We start from the raw sequence: 25,549 nt of genomic DNA on the forward strand, positions 1-25,549 counted from the left end.
ACCGTTTTGGGTTTTCTTCTGATCAAAAATGATCTTTCTCCAGATATTAAGTAAAAAACATTGCTAAGCATTTAATATCCAGATGTTTAATATTGTTCCACTTAGCGCTTAATGTGAAGCTGTTGTAGTGATGCGTCTCAGATATGTCCGATTGTGCATTTATAAAAAATCATCACTAAATGCACTTCTATAAGTTCAAGATGTCAAGGTTTAAACTTAGCTGATGTTACCTTTATTACAAAGCATCGGTCTGATTACACGCATGAACCAGCTCATTTTACAAAATAATCCAGCATAATAAAAGCTTTGCTATCTGAACCACAGGATAAATGAATAATGATGTGTATAAAGAACCTGTCTGCATTTCCCCCAGTTTTATTTCATGTACTAACACTAAAGAGAGATGTACACGCAAATAGATCACGCTAATGACATCTTGGCAAGTGGGAATGATCTTGAATACAGTCAAATTTATCATTACAATAAAACAAACCTGCTTCTAGACTTTTTTAAATACTAATTTCAAGTTTTAAATTTTCTGTTGTCAGACCATTTTGTTCATTTAAAAAAAGATCGAGAAAAAAGACAAATTATCTGCCAAAGGAAGACGGTCACATGATCCTTGTAATGAAGGTTAGGACGCAAGTGCAGATAAAGACTTTTAATAAAGAGAGGCAGGCAGACAAATCCAAATCATGCGACAATAACATGGTCGAAAAAACAGCCAATGGGTCAGGCGATCTACAAACAGGTATAGGCTAGAGACGAGAGGAGACGGGACGGGACGGGACGATGGACCAGGGTATAGACGCTTGATACAGTGATAACACTAATACTTCTCAAAGAGTGAATGCCTAGAAAGTCCTTTTAAAGGTGGTGTGATTGTGTGTGAGATCGGATGCAGGTGTGCGTGATTAGAATGAATGAGTGTTCTGGGAATTGCAGTCCATGGCGGCCATGTTTGTAGGCCGCAGTGCAGGATGGGAAATGTAGTCACTGGTTTGCTGTGATATGACAAAGACGAAAATCCAAAAATAGCTTTAATAATCTTATATTTGGTTGATTGTAATTTTATAATTAGAAAATGTGAATAAATTTGACTTTATTCAAGATATTTCTAAGATTCACTTGTTCGTTTTTTTTTTTAACATTTTGTGCATTTCTTTAGACTTACGTTAAACTAATTTTAGTCATTTGACAGCTATTAAATATTCTAATAGCAGCATTTCCTCTTGTTTTCAAAAGTCCAGATATTTCAGTGTGACACTGCATACAGTGTGTATTAACTACACAGTTTGATCAAATAAGTTCTGATATTAAACATATTTATGAAGGGAGACTGGAGGTGAAAGTCATTAAGACAGAATCACAATACACAACAAGACAGAAATTGTTATAAGTTAGAGTAATTACAGTGTTGTGTATAGAACTAAACAAACACATTGAAGCTCTTCGTTTAGTTATGTGTAACCTGCTCAGAAGTGAGTGTGTGAACTTGAGCAGGGTGGAGAGCTGAGCGTTCTGTTAAACACTAGACTACGTGGTTTTCCTGTGACTTAAATGACCTGCTTCCTGATTTTATTACTCTTGAAACGAGTGTCTCGATGCCTTCACTTCATCCAGGAGCTGTGAAATGGCGCTGCTCGTCCTCCTGTTCTTCTTCCATCTGATTCTGGACATTAACTCTCAATGTGAGTCGTTATTGTGGTGCTGTGAGTTCAGTGATTTGTTCTAATAGATGTTTACAAATAATTCTAGAGATTTTGAGAGATACTTCTGCATGTTCAGTTTGATGTTCAGTGTGTGTATTAAGTGGACTGTGTGTGTGTGTGTGGTTGTAGATGTTCCTCAGCCCCGGCTGTCCGTGTCTCCTGAAGTTCTCACAGAGAGAGGATCAGTGCAGATTCACTGTCATGTTCCAGACAATGTTAAAGTGTCTCAGTGTCATTTCTACCCAGAGAGAGACAACACAAATCTAAAACTCTCTCCATCATGTCAGCTCTCAGTCACTGGTTCTGAACTGATCAGGTGGACAGGACGAAGTTCTCCTGGAACACTTCATATTACTTGTTTCTACGTTGAGGATAACTCTGTTTGTACTCCTTCTCCTCACTCTCTCCCAGCTCCAGTCACAGTGCTGAGTAAGCTCTACATTACATTTGATGTCTATTACTGTCTGCTTTAATCATGTTTCTAATTCACACTTGAATTTATTACCACAACATGAACGTCTGTAACAGTTAATACCTCTTTTCTACACATCCATTATAGTGCTATATATTTATTTATATCTTTTATTTATTCCTCTGCAGATCAGAAACCGAGACTAAGCGTCAGTCATGATGGTCAGTTTGATGAATTCAGATTTGTGTGTGAAATATCAGGGTCAGAGTCAGTAACTGCTGATTTTAGCTGTAATCTCTACACTGGAGAAAATCCTCAGCTTTTCCTAATCCAAAGATCTCAAAAGGGAAACTCTGTGAAGGTTTGTAGTTTTACACCACAGAGAGACGCTGTGTTTAATCGTCTGCAGTCAGTAAAGAGTCGTGAAGTGAGCTGTGATTATTCACTGATCTCTGACCCGACTGCTCGCTCTCTAATGAGTGATAAATACACCATGACACGTAAGTTATAATAAACAAATTACTTACATTTGTTTTTAAATACATTTCTACCTGTGAATTGTGTTTGAATTTATTTACGTGTTTTTCATCAGGTTTCTTTCCTACACCAACACAGCCGTCCATCACTACTGAGAAATCCACTGCATGTGAGTTCATTTTATTTTATTTACTGCTGTTTAGTTCTGTTACACTTTTTTTATAACTGAAGTTTAATGTGCATTATGTTACACATGTAAGATGTGTTTATTTTATATTACATATTGCTTTTTTTTCACAATATATTTTATGTGTGTAGTTTATTTAGTGACTAAAGAGGAATCAATTTTTGGTTAATTTATTTCTTTAAGTATCACAGTTTAATTCCCAAAACTCAAATACATCTAGAGATTAAAATAGACACGTTACAGTTTAATGTGTTACTTCTTTAGATTTAAAACAAACATGAATGTGTGATCCTGTTCTGGATATGATATTTAGGAAAACAAATATGAATACAAATGTACTCTGAGCGTTCTAAAATCCTACCTGTGCGTTTACACACATGGAAAGAGTTTCAACAGGAATCAGTTTCAACACTTCATTCAGGAATCAGTGACTGACATTGTCCCGGACTGTGTGTGTGTGTGTGTGTGTGTGTGTGTGTGTGTGTGTGTGTGTGTGTGTGTGTGTGTGTGTGTGTGGTTGTAGATGTTCCTCAGCCCCGGCTGTCCGTGACTCCTGAAGTTCTCACAGAGAGAGGATCAGTGCAGATTCACTGTCATGTTCCAGACAATGTTAAAGTGTCTCAGTGTTATTTCTACCCAGAGAGAGATGACACAAATCTAAAACTCTCTCCATCATGTCAGCTCTCAGTCACTGGTTCTGAACTGATCAGGTGGACAGGACGAAGTTCTCCTGGAACACTTCATATTACTTGTTTCTACGCTTTGGATAACTCTGTTCGTACTCCTTCTCCTCACTCTCTCCCAGCTCCAGTCACAGTGCTGAGTAAGCTCTACATTACGTGTATCTTTATAATATATGTGCATTCTGTGTATTAATATCTGCATGAATCATAAAATTACCTTAAATCTTCCTTAATACTATTTTATTTATTCCTCTGCAGATCAGAAACCGAGACTAAGCGTCAGTCGTGATGATCAGTTTGATGTATTCAGATTTGTGTGTGAAATATCAGGGTCAGAGTCAGTAACTGCTGATTTTAGCTGTAATCTCTACACTGGAGAAAATCCTCAGCCTTATGTAAAGACAGGATCTCAGAAGGCAGTTTGTAGATTTACAGCAAAGAAAAATGATCTGTTTAATCGTCTGCAGTCAGTAAAGAGTCGTGAAGTGAGCTGTGATTATTCACTGATCTCTGACCCGACTGCTCGCTCTCTAATGAGTGATAAACACAACATGATGCGTAAGTTATAATAAACAAATTATGTATTCCATTACTTTATACCTTTGAATAATTTGAACTCATTTTCATTTCATCTTTTGTCAGATTTCTTTACAACAACAACAACAACAACAACAACGACGAGTGATAAATACAACATGACACGTAAGTTACATTTAATCACATGACTTAATGTTTAATTGAATTACTTTTATACATTTGATTTGTTTGAATTTATTTACGTGTTTTTCATCAGGTTTCTTTCCTACACCAACACAGCCGTCCATCACTGCTGAGAAATCCACTGCATGTGAGTTCATTTTATTTTATTTACTGCTGTTTAGTTCTGTTACACTTTTTTTTATAACTGAAGTTTAATCTGTGTTGTGTTACACATTTTAAGATGTGTGTGTAATGTGTATGTAATATAATGTGTATTAATCTCTGCTTATAATTTACATTTCTATTAAATCAATTGTATTTTCATTACTTTATATTTTTAAAGCATTTTAACCCCTTTGCATGTCAGATTCCTCTTCTGAATCAACACCGCAGTCCATCACTACACAGAAATCCACTGCAGGTCAGTCATTCAAGTTTAATGTGCATTATGTTAGAACTGTGTGATGTTCATTTTACTTTGGTCATTTGATTTGTGTAAGTAATGCAATAACATTTGAGGTGTCTTTTTATTGTTAACCAACCAGCAGGATCGTCCTAAAGGTACATCATTCTGATGTATCATTAATATCAATATCACCTGCATTGTATTTATTCTCATATCATTTGTAAACATAACACTGTCTTGATTGCTAACTGTTCTGAAATGTTCTTTATTGTTCACACTTCAGTAGATAGAAAACTGACTCGTATTTGAGGATTCAGGGTTTTTCCCAGCTAACAGAACACATACGACATTCTTTATGTAGCATTACAAAAATAATGTTCAGAAAGACATGTAGCATTATAATTTTCCTAGAACGCTTCTCACATATTGTTCCAACACTATGGCAACGATAGTGTTAATGTTCCTACAGCTGAAAATGTTGCAGCAAAGAACATTCAGAAATGTTACACAAAAACCTCTTAAAACACCCGGAGAACCGGACCGACTGCACGCTATAGGAACCAGAAGTTCTTCAGAACCAAAACATTCAGAAAAGATTCTGCGAGCTTATTACTGCTAGTTTGTTTTGCAGACATTCCACAACACTAAACGTAACTAGGAATGGAAAAAAGTACTAGCTTTCCTACAACCAAAATTCCAAAAAAGTTGGGACAGTATGGAAAACACAAATAAAAACAGAGGAGTGATTTGTAAATGTACTTTGACTTGTTTTTAAACAGAACACGTATAAAGACGTATAAAGGTATTTGATGTTTTACCTAATCAACTGCATAGCTTTTTTTTTTTTTTGAAGATAAACGTTTATTTTGAAATTGATGCATGCACTTTCCCAGAAAGTTGGGACGGGGCAATTTAGGCCTAATAACGATGAGAGAAGCTGAAATAAGAAGGTGATGTGAATAATAGTATATAAGGAACCTCCAAAAAAGGCCTAGTCCTTCAAGAGCAAGGATGGGTTCAGCTTAATAAGTGTTATGAAAAGAAAAGGTGATGTTACACAGGGGTAAACAGTCGACTGTCCCAACTTTTTTGGAGTGTGTTGCAGTCATCAGATTTAAAATGAGTGTACATTTTCATGTGTTAATAATGTCTTTTCAATATAGTACAGGGTGAATTGAATTTTCAAATGACTCTTTTTGTTTGTTTTTTTGTATTTTCCATACTGTCCCAACTTTTTTGGAATTGGGATTATACATTAATAAATAAAAATGGGCATTTCTGGCACGTTGCTGTGGTATAAGAGGAATAAAACAGTCGGGGGCGTGTTGTTATGGGAACGTCGGAGTGTTAACAGTAACTGCACTTCATCACACCACCTCGTCTCTCAGTATTTTACTATAAGAGCCCCGTCCAACAGTCAGGAACTGTTAATGATCTAATGATCCAATATCTTATCAAATATTAACACAGACTGTTTTCATTTTATTCAGGATCGCTGCCTACCGTACTGTCAGTCACCGGTGTGTGTGTTTTACTGGCTGGACTGATGAGCTTCTGTCTCTGCGTGTGTATCAGTAAGTCTTTAACTTCATCTTTTAGCAAAATCTTGATTGTGTTGATAATTATGACATGACTGAACGTGTTTTTGTTTCTTAGACAAGCAGAAGACTGAGAGGTTAGAAATTTATTGTGTTCAGCTGAACTGCGTATTATTAAATCCTGATTTTATCACATCTAAGCATCTAATAGCCGTGTATATCTGTGTGGATTATCTTCAGCAGATGTAAATTGAACACGACCCACCGTGATCAGGGTACATTTATCACTTTCTTACCAAGCTGGAAAAGTCCAAAAGCCATAAACGACAATTTAACTAAGCACACGTCCACTGAGTTTAAGTAGATTTAAAGGTATTGTTTTTTGTTTTTTTCAGGAGTCATGATGTCCGTGCTCAATATGAATAATGTGAGTAGCATTTCTGTCTTATGAATAATAAATTGTAACTCACTATCAGTTTCAGTTAATGCAATGTTAAGGACTGAAGAATAAGAAAGTCTAACAGACTTTTTCCTGATGTTTAGTCCGGCTCAGAAGCTGCTGAAACTTATTCTGTGATCAGCTCAGTACCCTTACCGTCCCTGCCTTTAGGTAAATTATACAGTACAAACTCACACACATAACATCACTTACTTAATAGTGCTTTACAATAAACACACAACACAAGCACTAAGAGGTAAAGAGTAGAAAGAAATTGGGTTAAAACTACCCCAAACATCCAGTGACTTACCCTGTGGATAATCTATAAGGAGATCTGAACCGTGCAGGCTAATCAAACCTGTAAACAAAGACCAAAGTGGAACTCAGACACTGGATATAATATTAAACAGCTTGCAGAAATGCTCAGGGAAAGCGTAAAACCCTCACTAAGAGTCGAGGTGAAGGAACTGTTTAAATCCACCGAACAAATGAAGGTGAAACACGTAACAGGAGCATTCAGTACTCAGGTATTATTAAACACAATCCATTCATTTTTCCAGCTGATGGATAATTGTTGTATTTAAGACAGTTTTATAGCATCAAAACATATTTAGGGGGTTTCTCCCTCTTCAAATAAAATAAATAAATAAATCTAGTCCAGTAAAGGTTGTAATTATAGAATATACTGATGAAGTGTAATCAATATGTGTAACTAACATTTAGAATTATAACTTAGAAGCATAATCTAATAATCAGTATTAGTTAATCCTCCTGTACCTTTCTGCACAGCAATACATTCACATTAGACATTCGCTGAAACTGCTTTTGTAAGTAAACGACCTTGAGGCCCGATACTGATTATCGAGTTAGGATAGGGCCTCAGGAAGGGAGGCAGATATCAGCTACAGTAGGATGGCAGACAGAAGCTCATTGAGACATTGAGAAGGGAGTTTTGGTCAGAGAAAAACAAAAAACAAAAGACTGAGTTTCTGAGTGAAACCTTTTTTATTATTATTTATTTAAAGGAAACCTTGTCCTCATAAAACCTTTTTAAGAAAAGCAACTAACTGCTCATGCTCCACACATCTAAGATATTATATAGACATGAATAATTCATTGTGGGGAAGGAGGTTGAAGGTTTGTTTCTAATGAGAAAAGCTAAAACCCCGTCTAAGATGAGCTCGCTGTTGCAGAGAGGTATAAAAGGGCATGTGCGTGTTTGCATAATTTGGACTTTCTGCAGATTGTCTCACTTTACTGTTTCAATAAAGTTTGATTATGTTTTGGCCTCTACAAACCCTTTTATCTGTGAAGTTATTTAACTTAGACTGGAAAGATTTTTTTCCACTACATAATGCAGCCAAAAGAAACTGTTTTATAATCTGAAAGTCATGTCACTATGAGACACTTTAAACTTTACACACGATGTGAATTTTCAGACACCAGTGGAGACATAAAAGTGGATTCTAAGAAAACAGTGGTGAGTAGCGTTTTGCTATCAGTTACTGGATAAACTGTTACACTGGTTTGTGGTCGGAGTTTCCATATTACAGACTTTGATGGCTTTCTTGGCTTCATTTCTACTGCACAGGCAGGCTTTGTCTGCAGCAGCAGAACTACACATGAAAGCATCGCTTTACTTGACAAGTCAACAATACATTTTTATTTAAAAGACACTTCTAATAACTGACATCTTATTTTGTTTTAACAGGTCGACATGTATCATGTGTATAGCTCCATCCCTGACACACACGTGACCACCAATGACGCAGTGTACAGCCTGCTGCAGATGCACTGATGTATATTACACCTTAATGAATGTAAATAGTTATTTACAGTATTATTCTTATACCTGTTATGCCTTAACATGTGCTTTAATTGAATAGCTTGCTTTTGGATTTGAAATGAATTTACTTCTGCTGGCTTGTAACTGCGATGTCACTGAATGGAGCTCAAGGCTGAGTCCAGATTAATAAAAGAGCTGATGGTTTTACAGTTGCTTCATGAATAAGTTTCACCAGCTGAAAGAGAAAAGCCACGAGTAGAGTCAGAAATAAACCTGAGTGCTATGCTAGCACTGACTGGCGTGCTGCAAACAATTATTTGCACACACACACACACACACACACACACACACACATATAAAGTTCCACCCAAAGGAAACACTTCATTACTATTGTTTTTTTTTAATTATTATTTTTACACTCCTACAGCAGTTTCTGAATCTTGCTTTTTCCCATCCACAGCCTTTCTTCAAAACTAGCCTAGTTTGGGGTGAAAATTGTGACCTTATCTCTTAAAGTGATGTAAAGGGATGTAATAACTTAAAGGTGATGTTTATTCATGCATGATGTCACTTCTTCTATCTCTAGATTTATATAAAATATAAAACGGTTCATTAAAATGCGCGTTAAGCCGATCACGTGACCAGTGCGCGTTTCCTGGGGTGCAACGTTAATTGATGTCCCACCAACAACAACAAACCGTATGACGTTAAAAAGGCGACGCGCTGGTTTGCAAATGAAGGCCTTTTAAATACCAGAACAAGATGATATTAACACAAATAATATTCGCAAAACATCAGAGGTTTAAACCGCACAAACTCTCCTAATGACGCCGCTGCTATCTAAACAAACATGTACAGCCTAGGACTTGACATAAATGAACCACAGAACTGTTCTGCAGTACCGGAATGTGTCCGCTAGAGGGCAGGAGAGACTTCACTGAACGCCCAGGTGTCGATTTCATACCTAATGCGTGACCGTGCAAAAGTTTGCACACCCATAGGGTGAAACAAAGCAGTAAAGACAAAAACATTGTAGTTTGAAGCAACAAGGCATTTAGTGTATGTTTCACAGATGTTCCTTAAATATCACAGATAAAATAAAATACATTACAGTGAAAGAGCATCCAAAAGCTGTTATAAAATAATTCATAAATAAAGACAAATAGTTGTCAGAGACTTTTTATATTGTAATAATAAAGACGCAAAGTTTTGAACTAGTTTTCTATAACCTGCACATCACAGGTTTATATTAAAGCACTCTTTCTAATACTTTATTGTTTCTATAGTAACCGCTCATTCACTGGGATGATTTTTTGTTTTAACTGTTGATATGGAAAAGTTTTATGTAAGGATGTGTTTATATATGATTTATGGAAGGAGTCTCCAGGGTCAGAGCTTTGTAACAGTAAAGCTGTAGCTATAAATGGATTTTTAAAAAAAAGTCTCATTTTTAATAAGTTCCATTTTGTAAGAGGAATAAAACACTTGCGGACGCGCTGTTAGATGAAAAGATTCAAAGTTGGCTTAGTAACTGTAAGTCAGCTTCATCTCACCAACCTGTTGTTGATTATTTTCCCAAAACAGCACAACACAGAGTGTTTATTCTTTACTCATGGTTAACGTATTGATGTAGTCACTACAGTTTTGCCTCTTTGTGAACTGCACATTGTATAAATGATTTTTATTAATTGATGTATTTGTGATTTTGCAGATTTCTTCATCTATAACGTAATAAACATCTTGCTGAGTGTCAGCTTTCTGTACTGGTCTATAAAAAATACAAACGTTTCGTTCTCACAGGACTGTGAGCGTGTTGAGGTGATGGTGGTGGATATTTATACCTCATGTGCTCAAGACATAAAGTAAAAAAACTGAGCTGAAATGACAAGTGTATTTTTATGGTAAGCCGTGGTTTTCCTGTGAGCTGGTGCGAGAAAGGTCTCTGTCTCGTCTGTGGTCTCACTCTGTATGAGAAATGGTACGGTCTGTCCTCCTAATTTTCTCTTTCTCAAGGTTTGTTTTCATATATGAAGCATTCATACATATAAATATGTATGTAGCAAGTGGCTCATTTGTAGCAACTACGCCACCTCGAGAAAACGGGGAAAACAACCTAAACAAAGACGATCCACTTAGAACAGGCAAGAGGCATGGGTTTCCATACAAAAATATTTTATTTTGAAGTTAAAGACTGGCCAAGAATTATAAAAAAACAAACAAACAAAAATACCCAGCAACCAACACAGTCAGGCGTTGGTCAAATAAAACAGTCACAAGAAGAAATTAATAATCATAGGAGAACTGAGGCCTCCTATATGAAGGGCAGGCTAGTCCCACAGCACCAGCTATACAAAAGGGAAAAGAACCCCACCAATCAGAATCATACCCACAAAATTCACTGCAAATAAACACAGCAATAATAATAACAACCCTTAGTTAAATAAAGCCTAAAGTGCAGCAAAGAACTCCCCCCAGCCTCAGGAAGCACTCAGCTCCTACAAGGAGAAAACAAAAACACAAGAAAAAAAATCAATTCCAATATGCTCAAAGCAGGCAAACAAACAAAAAAAATAATAACAAAAGACAACACTTACTGTCACAAAAATCAGATAACCCCGAGCTCAAACTGATTACAGGTAGCAAGTTTACCAAGACTGACCAAAACCTACCACATAGCAGTACAGCACAATTGATAAAGACTGTTACAACACAGCTGAACTGGAAAAAAACTGATCTTAGTGACAGTTACCAACACAAATAAAGCAAAATATCAAAACAAGGAAACACAAAGCAAAACAAAGCAAAGCAAAATAAAGCGAAAATAAAGCAAAGCAGCCCAAAGCAGCAACGTGGCTCCGCAAGTGAGGGGGAGGAGCTATCCCGAAACGACCACACCTCACTCAGCCAGCTGGCGCTCCGACCGGGGCGAAGTTAAACTGCCACGCTACACCGATGGGAGCCTTGACGGCACACCGCACTGAGAGTGAGCAGCACACCACCCATGCACACAGTCTCGGTAGCCCAACGTCACACTCTGTAGTCCGTAGCAACGAAAGGAAGGGGCGGGGTTTCGACCATGACGCATTCCATGAGGCATAAACAACTTATATACTGTGGTAGGGAGAGAGCCCATTGGCCACGTAGTTAATAAGGGTGACGTTTTAATCACGGCACACCTCACTACATGTATATTAAATGTAGCTTTACTTCAGCTATGTACGGAGACACTGTGGAGTTTTCAGGTAGTGTAACGTCCCGAGACGTAAGGGAGTTGAGTGCGGATGCAAATGCAGATAAAGACCTTTTATTAAGGAGGCAGGCAGACAAATTCAAAACGTGACACAGAGACGTAGTCAAAAACAGGCAATGGGCTGGGAGATTTGCAACCAGGTATAAACTGGGCTAGGTGGGAATCGACGCGAGAAACACGGTATGAACCATGACGCTATATATAACTAGGTAAAGCACTATACTCAATACTGCGCAAAGTGTCCAGGGAACGAGGGGTTTATATCACAAATGTAATCAAGGGTGAATACAGATAGCTGAAGCCAATGTAGACACACCTTCGGACAACAACCAATGACTAAACGGGGGCGGAGACAGAACATAATCAAAACAAACACACGTGTCCACAGAAAACAAATTCCCAGTCATCAAACAATCGAAAAGCATGCGTTCGCTGAGCGCTCGCGCACCTAGCTCGTCCACGCCCGTGCACACGCGCTCGCGCTCCGGCTTTCCGAGCACGCTGCAACCTGCAGCGCTGTCTCGAGGGGGAATCGTGACAGGTGGACCGTTTTGGGTTTTTCTTCTGATCGAAAATGATCTTTCTCCAGATATTAAGTAAAAAACATTGCTAAGCATTTAATATCCAGATGTTTAATATTGTTCCACTTAGCGCTTAATGTGAAGCTGTTGTAGTGATGCGTCTCAGATATGTCCGATTGTGCATTTATAAAAAATCATCACTAAATGCACTTCTATAATTTCAAGATGTCAAGGTTTAAACTTAGCTGATGTTACCTTTATTACAAAGCATCGGTCTGATTACACATGAACCAGCTCATTTTACAAAATAATCCAGCATAATAAAAGCTTTGCTATCTGAAACACAGGATAAATGAATAATGATGTGTATAAAGAACCTGTCTGCATTTCCCCCAGTTTTGTTTCATGTACTAACACTAAAGAGAGATGTACACGCAAATAGATCACGCTAATGACATCTTGGCAAGTGGGAATGATCTTGAATACAGTCAAATTTATCATTACAATAAAACAAACCTGCTTCTAGACTTTTTTAAAGACTAATTTCAAGTTTTAAATTTTCTGTTGTCAGACCATTTTGCTCATTTAAAAAAAGATCTAGAAAAAAGACAAATTATCTGCCAAAGGAAGACGGTCACATGATCCTTGTAATGAAGGTTAGGACGCAAGTGCAGATAAAGACTTTTAATAAAGAGAGGCAGGCAGACAAATCCAAATCATGCGACAATAGCGTAGTCGAAAAAACAGCCAATGGGTCAGGCGATCTACAAACAGGTATAGGCTAGAGACGAGACGAGACGAGACGGGACGGGACGATGGACCAGGGTATAGACGCTTGATACAGTGATAACACTAATACTTCTCAAAGAGTGAATGCCTAGAAAGTCCTTTTAAAGGTGGTGTGATTGTGTGTGAGATCGGATGCAGGTGTGCGTGATTAGAATGAATGAGTGTTCTGGGAATTGCAGTCCATGGCGGCCATGTTTGTAGGCCGCAGTGCAGGATGGGAAATGTAGTCACTGGTTTGCTGTGATATGACAAAGACGAAAATCCAAAAATAGCTTTAATATTCTTATATTCGGTTTCCTGTAATTTCATAAAAAGAAAATGTGAATAAATTTGACTTCATTCAAGATATTTCTAAAATTCACTTGTTCATTTTTTTAAACATTTTGTGCATTTCTTTAGACTTGCGTTAAACTAATTTTAGTCATTTGACAGCTATTAAATATTCTAATAGCAGCATTTCCTCTTGTTTTCAAAAGTCCAGATATTTCAGTGTGACACTGCATACAGTGTGTATTAACTACACAGTTTGATCAAATAAGTTCTGATATTAAACATATTTATGAAGGGAGACTGGAGGTGAAAGTCATTAAGACAGAATCACAATACACAACAAGACAGAAATTGTTATAAGTTAGAGTAATTACAGTGTTGTGTATAGAACTAAACAAACACATTGAAGCTCTTTGTTTAGTTATGTGTAACCTGCTCAGAAGTGAGTCTGTGAACTTGAGCAGGGTGGAGAGCTGAGCGTTCTGTTAAACACTAGACTACGTGGTTTTCCTGTGACTTAAATGACCTGCTTCCTGATTTTATTACTCTTGAAACGAGTGTCTCGATGCTTTCACTTCATCCAGGAGCTGTGAAATGGCGCTGCTCGTCCTCCTGTTCTTCTTCCATCTGATTCTGGACATTAACTCTCAATGTGAGTCGTTATTGTGGTGCTGTGAGTTCAGTGATTTGTTCTAATAGATGTTTACAAATAATTCTAGAGATTTTGAGAGATACTTCTGCATGTTCAGTTTGATGTTCAGTGTGTGTATTAAGTGGACTGTGTGATTTGTGTGTGTGTGTGTGTGTGTGTGGTTGTAGATGTTCCTCAGCCCCAGCTGTCCGTGTCTCCTGAAGTTCTCACAGAGAGAGGATCAGTGCAGATTCACTGTCATGTTCCAGACAATATTAAAGTGTCTCAGTGTCATTTCTACCCAGAGAGAGACAACAGAAATATAAAACTCTCTCCATCATGTCAGCTCTCAGTCACTGGTTCTGAACTGATCAGGTGGACAGGACGAAGTTCTCCTGGAACACTTCATATTACTTGTTACTACGCTGTGGATAACTCTGTTCGTACTGCTTCTCCTTACTCTCTCCCAGCTCCAGTCACAGTGCGGTGTAAGCTCTACATTACATTTGATGTCTATTACTGTCTGCTTTAATCATGTTTCTAATTCACACTTGAATTTATTACCACAACATGAACGTCTGTAACAGTTAATACCTCTTTTCTACACATCCATTATAGTGCTATTTATTTATTTATATATTTTATTTATTCCTCTGCAGATCAGAAACCGAGACTAAGCGTCAGTCGTGATGATCAGTTTGATGAATTCAGATTTTTATGTGAAATATCAGGGTCAGAGTCAGTAACTGCTGATTTTAGCTGTAATCTCTACACTGGAGAAAATCCTCAGCTTTTCCTAAACCAAAGATCTCAAAAGGGAAACTCTGTGAAGGTTTGTAGTTTTACAGCACAGAGAGACGCTGTGTTTAATCGTCTGCAGTCAGTAAAGAGTCGTGAAGTGAGCTGTGATTATTCACTGATCTCTGACCCGACTGCTCGCTCTCTAATGAGTGATAAATACAACATGACGCGTAAGTTATAATAAACAAATTATGTATTCCATTACTTTATACCTTTGAATAATTTTAACTTATTTTCATTTCATCTTTTGTCAGATTTCTTTACAACAACAACAACAACAACAACAACAACGACGAGTGATAAATACAACATGACACGTAAGTTACATTTAATCACATGACTTAATGTTTAATTGAATTACTTTTATACATTTGATTTGTTTGAATTTATTTACCTCTGATTTTCATCAGGTTTCTTTCCTACACCAACACAGCCGTCCATCACTGCTGAGAAATCCACTGCATGTGAGTTCATTTTATTTTATTTACTGCTGTTTAGTTCTGTTACACTTTTTTTATAACTGAAGTTTAATCTGCGTTGTGTTACACATTTTAAGATGTGTGTGTAATGTGTATGTAATATAACGTGTATTAATGTCTGCTTATAATTTACATTTATAGTAAAATCATATTGTATTTTCATTACTTTATATTTTTAAAGCATTTTAACCCCTTTGCATGTCAGATTCCTCTTCTGAATCAACACCGCAGTCCATCACTACACAGAAATCCACTGCAGGTCAGTCATTCAAGTTTAATGTGCATTATGTTAGAACTGTGTGATGTTCATTTTACTTTGGTCATTTGATTTGTGTAAGTAATGCAATAACATTTGAGGTGTCTTTTTATTGTTAACCAACCAGCAGGATCGTCCTAAAGGTACATCATTCTGATGTATCATTAATATCAATATCACCTGCATTGTATTTATTCTCATATCATTTGTAAACATAACACTGTCTTGATTGCTAACGGTTCTGAAATGTTCGTTCAAACCAAGATACCCTGTGTTGTTCTGTGATATTTGGAGGATTCAGGGATTTACCCAGCTAACAGAACACATACGAATGTTTAATAATGTATGCAACAAGATGAATTGTAACATTACAAAAAGAATGTTCAGGAAGATGTGTCGTAAAGTTTGGCCTTATAATTTTCCTTGGATGCTTCTCACATTATGGCAACGTTAGTGTTAATGTTCCTACAACTGCAAAAAAACAACTTCTTAAAACACCCAGAGGACCTGACTGACTGCACGCTACAGGAGCCAAAAGTTCTTAATATAAAACATTCAGAAAGTTTCTGTTTTGCAGACATTCCACAACACTAACTGTAACTAAAAATGGAAAAAAGTACTAGCTGTCCGTCATTAATAAATAAATATTGTAATTGCTGGCACGTTGCTGTGGTCACTTGGGGGAACGTCGGAGTGTTAACAGTAACTGCACTTCATCACACCACCTCGTCTCTCAGTATTTTACTGTAAGAGCCCCGTCCAACAGTCAGGAACTGTTAATGATCTAATGATCCAATATCTTATCAAATATTAACACAGACTGTTTTCATTTTATTCAGGATCGCTGCCTACCGTGCTGTCAGTCACCGGTGTGTGTGTTTTACTGGCTGGACTGATGAGCTTCTGTCTCTGCGTGTGTAGCAGTAAGTCTTTAACTTCATCTTTTAGCAAAATCTTGATTGTGTTGATAATTATGACATGACTGAACGTGTTTTTGTTTCTTAGACAAGCAGAAGACTGAGAGGTTAGAAATTTATTGTGTTCAGCTGAACTGCGTTAAATCATGTTATTAAATCCTGATTTTATCACATCTAAGCATCTAATAGCCGTGTATATCTGTGTGGATTATCTTCAGCAGATGTAAGTTACCAAGCTGGAAAAGTCCAAAAGCCATAAACGACAAAATAAATAAATAAATAAATAATTAGAAACTGTGAGCTCTGAAGAAGCTCCACCCACTACACACAATCACATCACGTCATACATCACTGAAAAGCTGTTTTCTGCTGTAAATGTTAGCTCATGTGACATTATGACATAGATGCCAGTTTCCTTTAGAAATCTTATAAAGATATACAGTAACCTTATGTGTTATCATAAATGACTACCGTGTGAAATGTCTCCTGTTGTTGTGTCTCTGTTGATTGGCTCTGTGATGTTATGATGTGTGATGATGTGATGATTTATTAAATTCACTTAATCATAATAAAAGAAATAAAATAGCACTGTATGTAATTAAACATCTACTGGTGTGAAAGAAACTTTCTTTTAAATACTTTTTATTTCAAAGCACTGCAGTTTTTTTTTTTTTTTACTAGAAGTTAAAGCTGAATGTGTGTGTGAACTGTTCCCCCTGCAGACGGTGATGAGGTTTACACAGAGGTGATGTACACACTCTCCTCTCAGCAGTTCTCACAGGAAACACAGCTCCTTTCAGCTTCCTCTGAATGATGGACACTGAACAGCTTCTGTCTTCGGTCTCAGTTTAAAGTCTGAACTCAATAAACTCTTATTTGTTAAATAACACAAATGTTCCTAACAATTCATTTGATTCTCATGAATGCTTTTCACAGTCTGCCTTTATCATGAACCGTGTGTTTTCTAAAGGAAATCTGCAGGGTGAACTATTTTACTGTTGAATTTGAAACGCACAATAAATCATTTAATCAGAGATGCACTTTGAATCATCCGGGTATTGCTTCTTTATCTTTTATCTTCTTATACAGCCTATCTGTGTGGATGTTGTTGTTGCTTTGTTGTTGTTTTATTTTTATATTTGAGGCAGGATCACATATGTAATTATTTATTTAACATGTACATGTATTCTTAAATCTAGAACAGTCACAGTTGTTTATGTGATAATCAATGGGTTTTGTTTTTTCCTTAAAGAATCTGTACATGCACAACATTATATTATAATCACATGGGAAATCATCTGTCCTCATTTACTGTATATAAACTAATGTACTAATGAATACTTATTTACAGATTTACTCAACATGACATCTTAAATGTTTTGGAGATATTAATGCCAGTAAATAACTACTTTAAAACAGCTCACTCGGTATTATGGAACTGAAGTAATTGTGTTGAAGTTAATCCAACTATGCAGAAATTTAAAAAAAATAATAATAATAATAAAAACTTTACTGAGCAGATTCTGGGGCGTTGTCACCCCCTAGTGGGTGAAATAAATACTGCCGTTAAACCAGAGAAGAAGGAACAGTGAGGACAGTTCTGTAATCATAGTCAGGATTAAATGAATGAATGTTGGCTCTCCCTAGTCTATAAATGAAGTACTGATATTAAACATCTTCATGTGGGAAGCCTGGAGGTGATGCAGTGATGATGTGGAGTGATGGGTCAAAGAAAAAGTTTGCTGTGTTGTGTTGTGTTATACTTATTGTACCTGGTTCACTTGTACAGCGTCTATTTATTGTCTTGTATCTTGTCTGTGTACGGTGGTTAATGTTCTGCTTCTGCATTCTGATATTTTGATCATAATGTGTGGTTTTGTTCGTAATGTGTGGTTTTCTGTGAATAAATTTCCAGCACTGACAGTTTAAAGGTCTACTGTATCAAAGAACCTGACAACATACTGTGTCATAAATATTAAACCCTTACCTAATGTGAATTCTATATTTATTTAAAGTGTTTGTGCCATTCATGCCTTAGTGAAATAGTAAAAAAATAAAATAAAATCATGCTGTCTGTTAGAATTTCAGCAAAGATGAGTCAGGAAACTGAACCGATCTTCAGATTGTCTAGATTTATTTGCACACTTGTAAAGTCTACAAATTTTGATCTAAAATGTTTGATTGAAACAAATAATCAAAAATTGGTCAGTTTACACCAGTCTATTTGTGTACCAGGGCTAGTGGAACAATCTAGAAACCATTAGCGATATAAGGGACAGAACAGCAGCTGAAAATAGCAGGAATACTGTCAGAAATGAGCGATGAGTCAGCAAATAACAGGTTTAATTTCTCTATATGCTGATGATGTAATCTCGTGATGATGCACCCTTTACAGTCTTGCAGAGTGGGTAAAGAGAGGAGTTGGACGTCTGTCTTCAGGAGAGTTGTATTGATTGGCTATTATTTAATGCATAGATGAGAGTGACTCATTTATACTCTCATGAGAATGATCCATTTATACATTTCCAGAAAAAAAAGTCCAATCCAAGAATATTATTCATTTTTCCCATATAAAAACTAAGATGAGATGCTGTGAGGGTTTTAAGCCGTAGTGATGCTGACCAAAATGAAGTGAACTGATACTGAAGATGAATAAATAGAGAATGAATGCAGCGTGATGGCTCCCCCTAGTGGATAAAATAAGTACTGATATTAAACATCTTTATGAAGAGACACTGGCGGTGGTGCAGTGATGGTGCAGGTGAACTACTGAAAGTCAGTCAGACAGAATCACAATACACAACAGCATGTCAAACAACACAATGTTATTAAACACAATCGGTTCATTTTTCAAGCTGATGGATAATTGTTGTATTTAAGACTTTTTTTATAGCATCAAAACATATGATTTAGGGGTTTTCCTACCCCTTCAAATAAAATAAACAAATCAATAAATCTAGTCCAGTAAAGGTTATAATTATAGAATTCATTGATAAAGTGTAAGCAATATGTATAACTAACATTTAGAATTATAACTTAGAAGTTGGCTTGTAACTGCGATGTCACTGAATGGAGCTCAAGACTGAGTCCAGATTAATAAAGAGCTGATGGTTTTACAGGTGCTTCATGAATAAGTTTCACCAGCTGAAAGAGAAAAGCCACGAGTCAGAAATAAACCTGAGCGCTATGCTAGCACTGACTGGTGTGCTGCAAACAATTATTTGCATCTATTAAAAAAAATAATAAGTTCCATCCACTTCGTAGAATCACATCATGTCAACATGTTATTATGCTATTATGACAAACATACTGGATATGTCAGTTTCCATTATAAACCTTATAAATAGACACTTACTGAAGTGGAAACTGAATAAATGTGCTAAAACACACTGACTACTCCTCATAATAAAATAAATAAAACTGTAATTGTATTGCTACCTGTGCAAAGGAAACACTTTATTATTATTATTATTATTATTATTATTATTATTATTATTATTATTATTATTATTATTATTATTATTATTATATTACACTCCTACAGCAGTTTCTGAATCTTGCTTTTTTCATCCACAGCCTTTCTTCAAAACTAGCCTAGTTTGGTGTGAAAATTGTGACCTTATCTCTTAAAGTGATGTAAAGGGGTGTAATAACTTAAAGGTGATGTTTATTCATGCATGATGTCACTTCTTCTATCTCTAGATTCATATAAAATATAAACGGTTCATTAAAATGCGCGTTAAGCCGATCACGTGACCAGTCCGCGTTTCCTGGGGTGCAACGTTAATTGATGTCCCACCAACAACAACAAACCGTATGACGTTAAAAAGGCGACGCGCTGGTTTGCAAATGAAGGCCTTTTAAATACCAGAACAAGATGATATTAACACAAATAATATTCGCAAAACATCAGAGGTTTAAACCGCACAAACTCTCCTAATGACGCCGCTGCTATCTAAACAAACATGTACAGCCTAGGACTTGACATAAATGAACCACAGAACTGTTCTGCAGTACCGGGATGTGTCCGCTAGAGGGCAGGAGAGACTTCACTGAACGCCCAGGTGTCGATTTCATACCTAATGCGTGACCGTGCAAAAGTTTGCACACCCGTAGTGTGAAACAAAGCAGTAAAGACAAAAACATTGTAGTCTGAAGCAACAAGGCATTTAGTGTATGTTTCACAGATGTTCCTTAAATATCACAGATAAAATAAAATACATTACAGTGAAAGAGCATCCAAAAGCTGTTATAAAATAATTCATAAATAAACAGTTGTCAGAGACTTTTTATATTGCAATAAGAAAGACGCAAAGTTTTGAACTAATATCACCTGGAACCTTTCATCATAAAATGTCATAATCACTCTTTGACCATTTTTTGTTATTTATCTCATTGTCCTGTCAAAATATACATTCTGTAACTTAAATGGTAAATGTCGCACTTATATAGCTCTTTTATCCAAAGCGCTTTACACTGTTTCTCATTCACCCATTCACACACACACACCAATGGTAGCAGAGCTGCCATGCAAGGCGCTAACTTGCCATCGGGAGCAACTTGAGGTTCAGTGTCTCGCCCAAGGAAACTTCAGCACGTGGAGTCATGTGGGCCGGGAATCAAACCGCCAACCCTACGATTAGTGGAGAGCACGCTCTACCACCTGAGCCACAACCGCCCCCTTCTTCAAGAAACTTCCTATTTATACCACAGTGCTGCTGAGTTCTGGACTCTGATTGGTCAGAAGGTGTTGATTAGTTTTCTATAACAGCAGCTCTGACTGTAGCACAGCTGCACATCACAGGTTTATATTAAAGCACTCTTTGTAATACGTTATCGTTTCTATAGTAACCGCTCATTCACTGGGATGATTTTTTGTTTTAACTGTCGATATGGAGAAGTTTTATGTAAGGATGTGTTTATATATGATTTATGGAAGGAATCTCCAGTGTCAGAGCTTTGTAACAGTAAAGCTGAAGCTATAAATGGATGAAAATAAATAAATAAAAAGTCTCATTTTTAATAAGTTCCATTTTTAAATTGGAAAAAACACTTGGGGACGCACTGTTAGACGAAAAGATTCAAATGTGGGTTAGTAACTGTAAGTCGGCTTCATCTCACCAACCTGTTGTTGATTATTTTCCCAAAACAGCACAACACAGAGTGTTTATTCTTTACTCATGGTTAACGTATTGATGTAGTCGCTACAGTTTTGCCTCTTTGTGAACTGCACATTGTATAAATGATTTTTATTAATTGATGTATTTGTGATTTTGCAGATTTCTTCATCTATAACATAATAAACATCTTGCTGAGTGTCAGCTTTCTGTACTGGTCTATAAAAAATACAAACGTTTTGTTCTCACAGGACTGTGAGCGTGTTGAGGTGATGGTGGTGGATATTTAAACCTCATGTGCTCAGGACAAAGTAAAAAAAACTGAGCTGAAATGACAGGTGTATTTTTATGGTAAGCCGTGGTTTTCCTGTGAGCTGGTGTGAGAAAGATCTCTGTCTCGTCTGTGGTCTCACTCTGTATGAGAAATGGTACGGTCTGTCCTCCTAATTTTCTCTTTCTCAAGGTTTGTTTTCATTTATGAAGCATTCATACATATTTATATGTATATTAAATGTAGCTTTACTTCAGCTACGTATGGAGACACTGTGGAGTTTTCAGGTGGACCGTTTTGGGTTTTCTTCTGATCAAAAATGATCTTTCTCCAGATATTAAGTAAAAAACATTGCTAAGCATTTAATATCCAGATGTTTAATATTGTTCCACTTAGCGCTTAATGTGAAGCTGTTGTAGTGATGCGTCTCAGATATGTCCGATTGTGCATTTATAAAAAATCATCACTAAATGCACTTCTATAAGTTCAAGATGTCAAGGTTTAAACTTAGCTGATGTTACCTTTATTACAAAGCATCGGTCTGATTACACGCATGAACCAGCACATTTTACAAAATAATCCAGCATAATAAAAGCTTTGCTATCTGAAACACAGGATAAATGAATAATGATGTGTATAAAGAACCTGTCTGCATTTCCCCCAGTTTTATTTCATGTACTAACACTAAAGAGAGATGTACACGCAAATAGATCACGCTAATGACATCTTGGCAAGTGGGAATGATCTTGAATACAGTCAAATTTATCATTACAATAAAACAAACCTGCTTCTAGACTTTTTTAAAGACTAATTTCAAGTTTTAAATTTTCTGTTGTCAGACCATTTTGTTCATTTAAAAAAAGATCTAGAAAAAAGACAAATTATCTGCCAAAGGAAGACGGTCACATGATCCTTGTAATGAAGGTTAGGACGCAAGTGCAGATAAAGACTTTTAATAAAGAGAGGCAGGCAGACAAATCCAAATCATGCGACAATAACATGGTCGAAAAAACAGCCAATGGGTCAGGCGATCTACAAACAGGTATAGGCTAGAGACGAGACGAGACGGGACGGGACGGGACGGGACGGGACGATGGACCAGGGTATAGACGCTTGATACAGTGATAACACTAATACTTCTCAAAGAGTGAATGCCTAGAAAGTCCTTTTAAAGGTGGTGTGATTGTGTGTGAGATCGGATGCAGGTGTGCGTGATTAGAATGAATGAGTGTTCTGGGAATTGCAGTCCATGGCGGCCATGTTTGTAGGCCGCAGTGCAGGATGGGAAATGTAGTCACTGGTTTGCTGTGATATGACAAAGATGAAAATCCAAAAATAGCTTTAATAATCTTATATTCGGTTTCCTGTAATTTCATAAAAAGAAAATGTGAATAAATTTGACTTCATTCAAGATATTTCTAAAATTCACTTGTTCGTTTTTTTTTAACATTTTGTGCATTTCTTTAGACTCGTGTTAAACTAATTTTAGTCATTTGACAGCTATTAAATATTCTAATAGCAGCATTTCCTCTTGTTTTCAAAAGTCCAGATATTTCAGTGTGACACTGCATACAGTGTGTATTAACTACACAGTTTGATCAAATAAGTTCTGATATTAAACATATTTATGAAGGGAGACTGGAGGTGAAAGTCATTAAGACAGAATCACAATACACAACAAGACAGAAATTGTTATAAGTTAGAGTAATTACAGTGTTGTGTATAGAACTAAACAAACACATTGAAGCTCTTTGTTTAGTTATGTGTAACCTGCTCAGAAGTGAGTGTGTGAACTTGAGCAGGGTGGAGAGCTGAGCGTTCTGTTAAACACTAGACTACGTGGTTTTCCTGTGGCTTAAATGACCTGCTTCCTGATTTTATTACTCTTGAAACGAGTGTCTCGATGCCTTCACTTCATCCAGGAGCTGTGAAATGGCGCTGCTCGTCCTCCTGTTCTTCTTCCATCTGATTCTGGACATTAACTCTCAATGTGAGTCGTTATTGTGGTGCTGTGAGTTCAGTGATTTGTTCTAATAGATGTTTACAAATAATTCTAGAGATTTTGAGAGATACTTCTGCATGTTCAGTTTGATGTTCAGTGTGTGTATTAAGTGGACTGTGTGATTTGTGTGTGTGTGTGTGTGTGTGTGTGTGTGGTTGTAGATGTTCCTCAGCCCCGGCTGTCCGTGTCTCCTGAAGTTCTCACAGAGAGAGGATCAGTGCAGATTCACTGTCATGTTCCAGACAATGTTAAAGTGCATCAGTGTCATTTCTACCCAGAGAGAGACAACACAAATCTAAAACTCTCTCCATCATGTCAGCTCTCAGTCACTGGTTCTGAACTGATCAGGTGGACAGGACGAAGTTCTCCTGGAACACTTCATATTACTTGTTACTACGCTGTGGATAACTCTGTTCGTACTCCTTCTCCTCACTCTCTCCCAGCTCCAGTCACAGTGCTGAGTAAGCTCTACATTACATTTGATGTCTATTACTGTCTGCTTTAATCATGTTTCTAATTCACACTTGAATTTATTACCACAACATGAACGTCTGTAACAGTTAATACCTCTTTTCTACACATCCATTATAGTGCTATTTATTTATTTATATATTTTATTTATTCCTCTGCAGATCAGAAACCGAGACTAAGCGTCAGTCGTGATGATCAGTTTGATGAATTCAGATTTTTATGTGAAATATCAGGGTCAGAGTCAGTAACTGCTGATTTTAGCTGTAATCTCTACACTGGAGAAAATCCTCAGCTTTTCCTAAACCAAAGATCTCAAAAGGGAAAATCTGTGAAGGTTTGTAGATTTAAAGCACAGAGAGACGCTGTGTTTAATCGTCTGCAGTCAGTAAAGAGTCGTGAAGTGAGCTGTGATTATTCACTGATCTCTGACCCGACTGCTCGCTTTCTAATGAGTGATAAATACAACATGATGCGTAAGTTATAATAAACAAATTATGTATTCCATTACTTTATACCTTTGAATAATTTGAACTCATTTTCATTTCATCTTTTGTCAGATTTTTTACAACAACAACAACAACAACAACAACGACGAGTGATAAATACAACATGACACGTAAGTTACATTTAATCACATGACTTAATGTTTAATTGAATTACTTTTATACATTTGATTTGTTTGAATTTATTTACCTCTGATTTTCATCAGGTTTCTTTCCTACACCAACACAGCCGTCCATCACTGCTGAGAAATCCACTGCATGTGAGTTCATTTTATTTTATTTACTGCTGTTTAGTTCTGTTACACTTTTTTTATAACTGAAGTTTAATCTGCGTTGTGTTACACATTTTAAGATGTGTGTGTAATGTGTATGTAATATAACGTGTATTAATGTCTGCTTATAATTTACATTTATATTAAATCAATTGTATTTTCATTACTTTATATTTTTAAAGCATTTTAACCCCTTTGCATGTCAGATTCCTCTTCTGAATCAACACCGCAGTCCATCACTACACAGAAATCCACTGCAGGTCAGTCATTCAAGTTTAATGTGCATTATGTTAGAACTGTGTGATGTTCATTTTACTTTGGTCATTTGATTTGTGTAAGTAATGCAATAACATTTGAGGTGTCTTTTTATTGTTAACCAACCAGCAGGATCGTCCTAAAGGTACATCATTCTGATGTATCATTAATATCAATATCACCTGCATTGTATTTATTCTCATATCATTTGTAAACATAACACTGTCTTGATTGCTAACTGTTCTGAAATGTTCTTTATTGTTCACACTTCAGTAGATAGAAAACTGACTCGTATTTGAGGATTCAGGGTTTTTCCCAGCTAACAGAACACATACGACATTCTTTATGTAGCATTACAAAAATAATGTTCAGAAAGACATGTAGCATTATAATTTTCCTAGAACG

At 36.6% G+C, this 25,549-nt stretch overlaps 1 protein-coding gene and 1 long non-coding RNA gene across 2 annotated transcripts in view; both read left to right on the top strand.

Annotated features, from left to right (window-relative positions):
* LOC128625359 (salivary glue protein Sgs-3-like) overlaps positions 1-25,549 on the top strand; it is a 57,596-nt gene that overhangs the window by 20,899 nt on the left and 11,148 nt on the right. The gene's annotated exons all lie outside the window — the stretch shown is intronic.
* LOC128625365 (uncharacterized) lies at positions 14,502-15,553 on the top strand. Its single transcript, XR_008388922.1, has 3 exons — positions 14,502-14,918; positions 15,012-15,065; positions 15,286-15,553. It is a non-coding gene; the product is annotated as an uncharacterized LOC128625365 (long non-coding RNA).

Source organism: Ictalurus furcatus, chromosome 21 (genome assembly GCF_023375685.1).
Source record: "Ictalurus furcatus strain D&B chromosome 21, Billie_1.0, whole genome shotgun sequence".
Lineage (NCBI taxonomy): Eukaryota > Metazoa > Chordata > Actinopteri > Siluriformes > Ictaluridae > Ictalurus > Ictalurus furcatus.